This window comes from Piliocolobus tephrosceles, chromosome X (assembly GCF_002776525.5).
Source record: "Piliocolobus tephrosceles isolate RC106 chromosome X, ASM277652v3, whole genome shotgun sequence".
Taxonomy (NCBI): Eukaryota; Metazoa; Chordata; class Mammalia; order Primates; family Cercopithecidae; genus Piliocolobus; species Piliocolobus tephrosceles.
Window position 1 is genome coordinate 3,128,007 of NC_045455.1, and position 7,967 is coordinate 3,135,973.

Below are 7,967 nucleotides of genomic sequence, written 5' to 3' on the forward strand. Positions count from 1 at the left end.
CTGGTTAACAGCCCCACACTGCACACCCTCCTGGTTAACAGCCCCACGCCCCGAGAGCTGTTCTTTACATGAATTTCTTCTGTTAAAGCAGCTCGTGTGGCTTCTTCACCCTGGTGGAGCCAACACATACGCCTGTCACAGAGGTGAGGAGTGGGTGCTCACCAGCGTTTGATGCTGACCTTCCGGAAACATGGTGTCCCTTAGAGCCTTCAGCCTGCCAGGACAGAGCCACCCCCTGGTCGTTCTGTTGGAATTTTGGCGTTCCTGTCTTTTAGGCGACATCTGCCAAGCGCAATTGTGTGAGGAAACCCATTCTGTCGTGTCTGCCGGGGCCCAGGGCGGCTGCTGTGCACGAACCAGCTTTTGTGACCCACGGAGCGATGACTCAGTCTGGAGCTCGGCTACTCTCCGGCCCGGGGTGCTGGCATTTCCCTGGGGCCCAGGGCCTCTATTTTCCCCATGAGGCCTCAGCCAAGAGGAGGTTCTAGAAGAAAGGAAAACACTGGTGCGGAGAGAGAAGGGCTGGCCAAGAGGCCCCACGCCATCAGTGCCGATGGGGAGAGGCGGCTGCAGCCCAGCACTGCTGTCTTTACGAGGCATGTTTCCTTTTTATTCAGAGGAAGAGAAGCAGAGGAACACGTCATGGAGACGGACTGAGTGGAAGGAGCCAGGGATGGCGACAAGCAGAAGGAAGTGTGTTTTGTCCCCATCCAGGGAAGCTTCTGTTTCATGAGACTTACTTGCACACGTCTGGTGGCCGCCCTGGACGCTCATGGACTTTTGTTTTCACTCAGATTTTGTGGTTCAAGTGACACAAAGCGTAAGGACGTCACTGGGCGAGAGGGCTAGGTCAACCCTCCACAGAGGGGCACGCCCCAGCTGTGCACCGCGGGAGTGGGCTTGTTCAGTCTTCAAACACAGGGACAGGATATGCCCATCTCATGTAAGACGTGAATAATAGTAGAACTTTCTGTTACAGGAGAACTCTGCATTATCCTCACCATTTTCCTGTAAACGTAAAACTTCTAAAAAATTTTTGTGAGCACACTAATTCCTCACTTAAGGTCGTCATTAGGTTCTTGGAAACGGCAACTTTCAACAAAAGGGCAGACAGCAGGTGCTCAAATAACATTCTTTACTTCAACATCATTTCATCCTAAGGAGAAAAAATGGATTTTGTTACATGTCTCTTCATTGAAGGCTGCACTTTCCAAGAACCTACTGACGACATCAAGTAAGGACCTATTGCACCTTACAAGTTGCTGGCATTTGCAGAGTGCACCCCAGATGGGCATGGAATTGACCTAAGGTGGAAGAGAGCAGGTGTGCGGCTCCGTCCTGGCTGTGTGGCTCCGTCCTGTGGACTGATGCAGGTGGACAGTCAAGAATGCTTTCAGAAGAATGTGGGTGGCCTGCCAATGGGACCTATTCCAGAGGTCTGAGAAGAAACTGTCGTTTAATCTAGAATCCTACTAGGAATCAAACTAGCTTTGACATGAAAAGGAAAAAGAATGAGGACTCTGAATAGGTAGAGACGCAGAACAATTCTTACCCACTCATCGTCTAGGGAAGAATCTTACAGCACGTGCTTCACCAGGGTCACCAACTGTCCCAATTTGCTTGGGACTGAGGGTTTGTTTGTTTGTTTGTTTTGAGACAGAGCCTCTCTCTCTGTTACCCAAGCTGGAGTGCAATGGTGCGATTTTGGCTCACTACAACCTCCACCTTCCGGGTTCAAGCAATTCTCCTGTCTCAGCCTCCCTGAGTAGCAGGGATTACAGGCACCCACCACCATGCTGGCTAATTTTTCGATATTTAGTAGAGACGGGGTTTCACCATGTTGGCCAGGCTGGTCTCGAACTCCTGACCTCAGATGATCCACCTGCCTCAGCCTCCCAAAGTGCTGTGATTACAGGCATGAACCACCATGCCCAGCCTACTGAGGGGGTTGTATGGACATGGGACTTTTAATGCTAACACTAGCATAGTCTCTGTCAGACTGAGATGATGGTCACTCTTTAGCCAAACACTGCCCCCACTGTCCCCCAACATCTATAACAGCAACAGTTTGAGTAAAGACACAAGTACCACCTGTGGTCTAAATACTTGAGTGTGTTAACGGTGCGTTGGGTGCGCACAGTGGTACCCAGAATGTCCAACTAAATCCTCGTGAGCTGGGTGGGGCATGCAGGGAAGGAGGCAGAGCTTCCTGCCTGTCTGGGGCGGCTGTGGGCTCCACCTCTGCAGACTTTGGTAGGAAACCAGTGTTCACACAGTTGTAGTAATGCACTTGTAGCTTAGAGTTTCTTTGGAACTCAGCTATGGACAAAGCACAGAACTCAGTTGTCTCTGTAGAAAAGGGTGGCCTGTCACCCAGTACCAGGTGAGGGGAGTGTGGTGGTGACAGCACCTGGTGGTGGCCGAGAGGAGGAACGGAGGAGAGTCAGGGTACCCTCATGGAGTGAGTGCAGAAGACAGAACCACAGAGGCAGTCGTAATGACATTACTTTATTTGGGGTTAAATTAGGGTGCACATCACAGAAAATCCCCAAACCACAGGGCATGAAATGGAAGTTGTTTCTCTCTTGTTCTCTCTCATAAAACAAGTCTGAAAGCTGCAGTGTCATCAGATCCGCGGCCCCGCATCTCTGCCACACCCCACCGTGCACCTCCAGTCCTCCCAGCCTGTGGCTTCCAGAGCTCCGGGAACTCGGGAGAGACAAAGACACTGGGATCTTCTGCCATGGAAGCAGAGAGGAACGCTGGGGAAACACAAGGGCACTCACTGCCACAAGTGCCTCCTGGAAGAGCAAAACCCAATGCCACGACTGCCTCCCTCCAGCAGCACCAGCACGGGTGAGCCAGATCCCCACCTTTGATCATCAAGGCTGAGAGGTAATACCTGTCAAGAACTAGATCAAGAACTAGAGATGAAAGCAAACCACGCTGGTGGTAAAGAGGAGGAATGACCGTGAGATGCCTCTGAAAAGTGGGACTGCGGGGAACCTCCTCTTGGTTTCTGGTTGCACGTCTGAATTTGTTGAAAACTGAACATATTAAGATGCGAGCTTAGGAGTTGGCAGCCTGCAGCATGGGGAGGTGTGGGAAGTGGACAGTCCCAGGCCAGGTTGGGCTGGAAAGTGGTGCCACCTCGAGAACAGTAGGTTAACATCTACCCCCAGTGACGACATTCAAACTTTCACCCAGCATCCACTTCCAGGGGAGATTCTCATAGAAACATTCACGAGTGCACACAAAATATACGAAGGATGACGAGGGTTGAACATTGTTATGACAAAACATGGGAAGCAACTTAAATGCCATCCGTGGGAAATGGTCTAGTGGTGGAACTGTGGGGCTGTGGGATACTGTGGGTGGGTGAGAAATGGAGAGGCATCTCCAAGCATCAGCAGGATAAGATGGCTCTATCTGTGTTTTCAAAGGAGAAAAAGAACAAGCCCCAAGCTGTGCATTTACACAGCGACATGAGTGCATCTATCTGTAATGCGTCTGTCACCCCACACCAGGAGGGTTTAACTCTGCATGGGGAGAGAGTGAAGAAGGGTTTTCGCCTGGTGCTAGACTGCCTGGGTTCAAATCCTGCTCCTACTTAGTGCTGTACATTTGGGCAAAATACCTAAACCTCTCTGTGCCTTCATTTCCACCTCTCTGAGGCAGGGTCTGTGACAATGCCCACTCCTCCTTCATAAGATGGTGGTGAGGATTAAATGAGCTGATGCCCTTACAAGGTGTTTGTCCACCAGTGATATGGTGTGGCTGTGTCCCCACCCAAATCTCATCTTGAATTGTAATCCTCATAATCCCCACGTGTCGAGGGAGGGGCCCCGTGGGAGGTGATTGGATCCTGGGGGTGGTTCCCCCCATGCTGTCCTCATGATACTGAGTTCTCATGAGATCCGATGATTTTATAAGGCAGCTTCCCCTGCTCTTGCACGCTCTCTCTTGCCTGCCACTATGTAAGATGTGCCTTTTCCCTTCCCACCATGATTGTAAGTTTCCTGAGGCCTCCCCAGTCATACAGAACTGTGAATCAATTACATCTCTTTCCTTTATAGATTGCTCTGTCTTAAAGCAGTGTGAGAATGAACTAATACAGTAAATTGGTACTGCAGAGAGTAGAGTACCGCTATAAAGATACCCGAAATGTGGAAGCAACTTTGGAACTGGATAATAGACAAAGACTGGAACAATTTGGAGGGCTCAGGAAAAAGACAAGAAAATGTGGGGAAGTTTGGAACATCCTAGAGACTTGTTGAATGGTTTTGACCAAAATGCTGATAGTGATGTGGACGATGAAGTCCAGGCTGCAGTGGTCTCAGATGGAGATGAGGAACTTCTTGGGAACAGGAGTAAAGTTCTCTCTTGCTACGCTTTAGCAGAGGCAGAGACTGGTGGCATTTTGCCCCTGCCTTAAGATCTGTGGAACTTTCAATGTGAGAGAGATGACCTGAAATTGGAACATACGTTTACAAAGAAGCAGAGCATTAACGTTTGGAAAATTTGCAGCCTGACAATATGATAGAAAAGAAAACCCATTTTCTGGGGAGAAATCCAAGCTGGCTGCAGATATTTGCATAAGTAATGAGGAGCCAAGTGTTAATACCAAGACAATGGGGAAAGTGTCTCCAGGGTATGTCAGAGGACTTTGCAGCAGCCTCTCTTATCACAGGAATGGAGGCCTAGGAAGGAAAAATGGTTTCATGGGCCGAATCTAGGGCCCCACGGCTCTGTGCAGCCTCTGGACTTGACACTTTCCTGTCCCAGCTGCTGCCACTCCAACTCCAGTAGTGGCTAAAAGGGGTCACACACAGCTCAAGCTGTTGCTTCAGCAGGTGCAAGCCCCAAGCCTGTACAGAATTCAAGAATTGAGGTTTGGGAACCTCTGCCTAGATTTCAGAAGAAGTATGGAAACAGCTGGATGTCTAGGCAAAAGTTTGCTGCAGGGGTAGAACCTTCATGGAGAACCTGTTAGGGTGGTGAGGAAGGGAAATGTGGGGCTAGAGCTCCCATAGCAGAGTACCCACTGGGTCACTGCCTAGTGGAGCTGTAAGAAGAGGGCCACCATCCTCCAGACCCCAGAATGGTATACCCACTGACAGCCTGCACTGTGGCTTGGAAAAGCTGCAGACACTCAACGCCAGTCCATGAAAGCAGCCAGGAGGGGGGCTGTACCTTACAAAGCCACAGAAGCAGAGCTGCCCAAGACCATGGGAACCCACCCTTTTCATAACTGTGACCTGAATGTGAGACACGGAGTCAAAGGAGATCATTTTGGAGCTTTAAGATTTAATGATTGCCTCACTGGATTTTGGACTTACAAGGGGCCGGTAGCCCCTTTGTTTTGGCCACTTTCTCCATTTGAAATGGAATAATTTACCCAATGCCTGTACCCCCACTGTATCTTGGAAGTAACTAACTTGGTTTTGATTTTACAGGCTCATAGGTGGAAGGGACTTGCCTTGTCTCAGATGAGACTTTGGACTTGGACTTTTGAGTTAAGACTTTGGAGGACGGTTGGAAGGGCATTACTGTGTTTTGAAATGTGAAGATATGAGATTGGGGAGGGGCCATGGGCAGAATGATAATGGTTTGGCTGTTTTTCCACCCAAATCTCATATTGAATTGTAATCCCCATAATCCCCACATGTCGAGGGAGGGACCTGGTGGGAGGCGATTGGATCATGGGGGTGGTTCCCCCATACTGTTCACATAGTAATGAGTTCTCACAAGATCTGATGGTTTTATAAGGCATTTTTCCTGCTCTTTTTTGCTCTCTCTCTCCTGACGCCCTATAAGACATGCCTCTTCCCCTTCTGCCATAATTGTAAGTTCCTTGAGGCCTCCCCAGCCATGCGGAACCATGAGTCAATTAAACCTCTTTTATTTATAAATTACCCGGTCTCAGGTAGTGTCTTTATAGCAGTGTGAGAGCAGACTAATACAATCAGCTTATATGGCCGGGCGCGGTGCTCAAGCCTGTAATCCCAGCACTTTGGGAGGCCGAGGCGGGCGGATCACGAGGTCAGGAGATCGAGACCATCCTGGCTAATACGGTGAAACCCCGTCTCTACTAAAAAATACAAAAAACTAGCCGGGCGAGGTGGCGGCGCCTGTAGTCCCAGCTACCCGGGAGGCTGAGGCAGGAGAATGGCAGGAACCCGGGAGGCGGAGCTTGCAGTGAGCTGAGATCTGGCCATAGCACTCCAGCCTGGGTGACAGAGCGAGACTCTGTCTCAAAAAAAAAAAAAAAAAAAAATAACTAAAATAAAAAATCAGCTTATATGTTGTTGGCAGTTTTACCATGAGCATGGATTCCTGTATTCCTTCTGAAATTTTCTTTAAAAGTGTCAGCTTATATAGAAAGTGTATTTGACACTCACAATCCTTCCCAACCAGAAAAGACAATAGGGTGTGAGTGTGTGGGGTGGGAGGCAGCAGTGGCAGCCCAGTGACAACAGCAGTGTATGCCGGGAACAGCTCAGCAGCAGGGCAGGTCAGGGCTGACCCAGTTAACTCAACACAGGCTCCCTACACTGAGTGATTTGGTTTGCAAATAAATATTATTTGTTTCTGTTTTAATGTGTAAATAGAGCACCTGAATTACCCTGTAATGTAACTCTGAAAATGCTAAATTTCTACCTGACTTTATGCCTGGGAGAAACAGTCTGGGAGCTGAGGACCACTCACCCCACAGGGGTTGCAGCAGAAGGAAGGGCAGGCACAGACATCGTAGGCCCCCACTGAACAAGGGGGCTCTGGCCACAGCACTGCCCGGTGTCAAAAGCAGGAGGGAGGTTCTGACAAGCATTGTCCACAGCATTATTTGATCCCAATGCTTTCTATCAAAGATGAACTGAAAAATATTCATTCTGTCCAAAGTATTTTATCTTCCTATCACGGAGTACTCCACATTAAACAAAAAAGCCAGGTATGTGATACCGCCGCTGCTATGGCCACTTGGAGAGGAGATGCTGCCCACCAGGCCTGCGTGTGTGAAGGGTGGACTCAGGTCACAGCAGGAAATGGGAGCGGGCCTGCGGGGTTAGACTGGATCTGCAGGCATGGGCATGAGCTCAGGATTCCCAATACATAAAAATAGGCCCAATAATGAATGTAAATGTGCAGACACAAACATTCACACACACGATGGTGCATACGCATATGTGCCTTCCAGAACATTCCTTCTGGAGGCACAGACCTTGACCCTGACTCAGAGCAAACACCAGAGAAACTCAAGTTGCGACCTTGACCCAGGAACTGGGAGCCTGTGCCAGGGTTGGAAAGGTTAAAAGTGCCTGGGCAGCGTCCCAGCAGCAGGAGACCGAAGAGACCTAACCATGGTGCTCCCTGCCCTCTGAACCAGGTTCGTTCGTTCATTTTTATTTTTATTAACTTTTATTTTAGGTTCAGGGGTACACGTGCAGGTTTGTTATCTAGGTAAACTCATATCACAGGGGTTTGTTGTACATATTATTTCATCACCCAGGTATTCAGCACAGTACCCAATAGTTCTCTTTTCTGCTTCTCTCCCTCCCCCCACCCTCCTCCCTCAACTAGACCTCAGTGCCTGTTCTTCCCTTCGTTGTGTTCATGAGTTCTCATCATTTAGCACCCACTTATAAGTGAGAATATGTGGTATTTAGTTTTCTGTTCCTGCGTTCGTTTCCCAAGGATAATGGCCTCCAGCTCCATCCATGTTCCCACAAAAGACATGATCTCGTTCTTTTTTATGGCTGCAATAATGACCTTTACAGTGAACCAGATTCTTCACTGCAGTGGTTATCTAATATCAACCCCATTCAATGAATAAAATCTTTGGGAGGATCCACTATCGTTAATTTTGTTGTCAGTATAATTTGTGCTACTGGTTTATTGTTCATATGTAAAATTGGAAAAAATATTCTTCAATCATGATGAGTGCCAAGCTATGATTGCTATGGTTCATT

The 7,967-nt window shown here is 48.8% G+C and overlaps 1 pseudogene across 1 annotated transcript; it reads left to right on the plus strand.

The window, feature by feature from the left end:
• The first annotated feature begins 22 nt into the window (after positions 1 to 22).
• Positions 23 to 954, plus strand: LOC111546360 (annotated as a pseudogene). The gene has a single exon (XR_002732760.1). The product of XR_002732760.1 is annotated as a putative uncharacterized protein encoded by LINC00346 (transcript).
• The last annotated feature ends 7,013 nt before the right edge of the window (positions 955 to 7,967 follow it).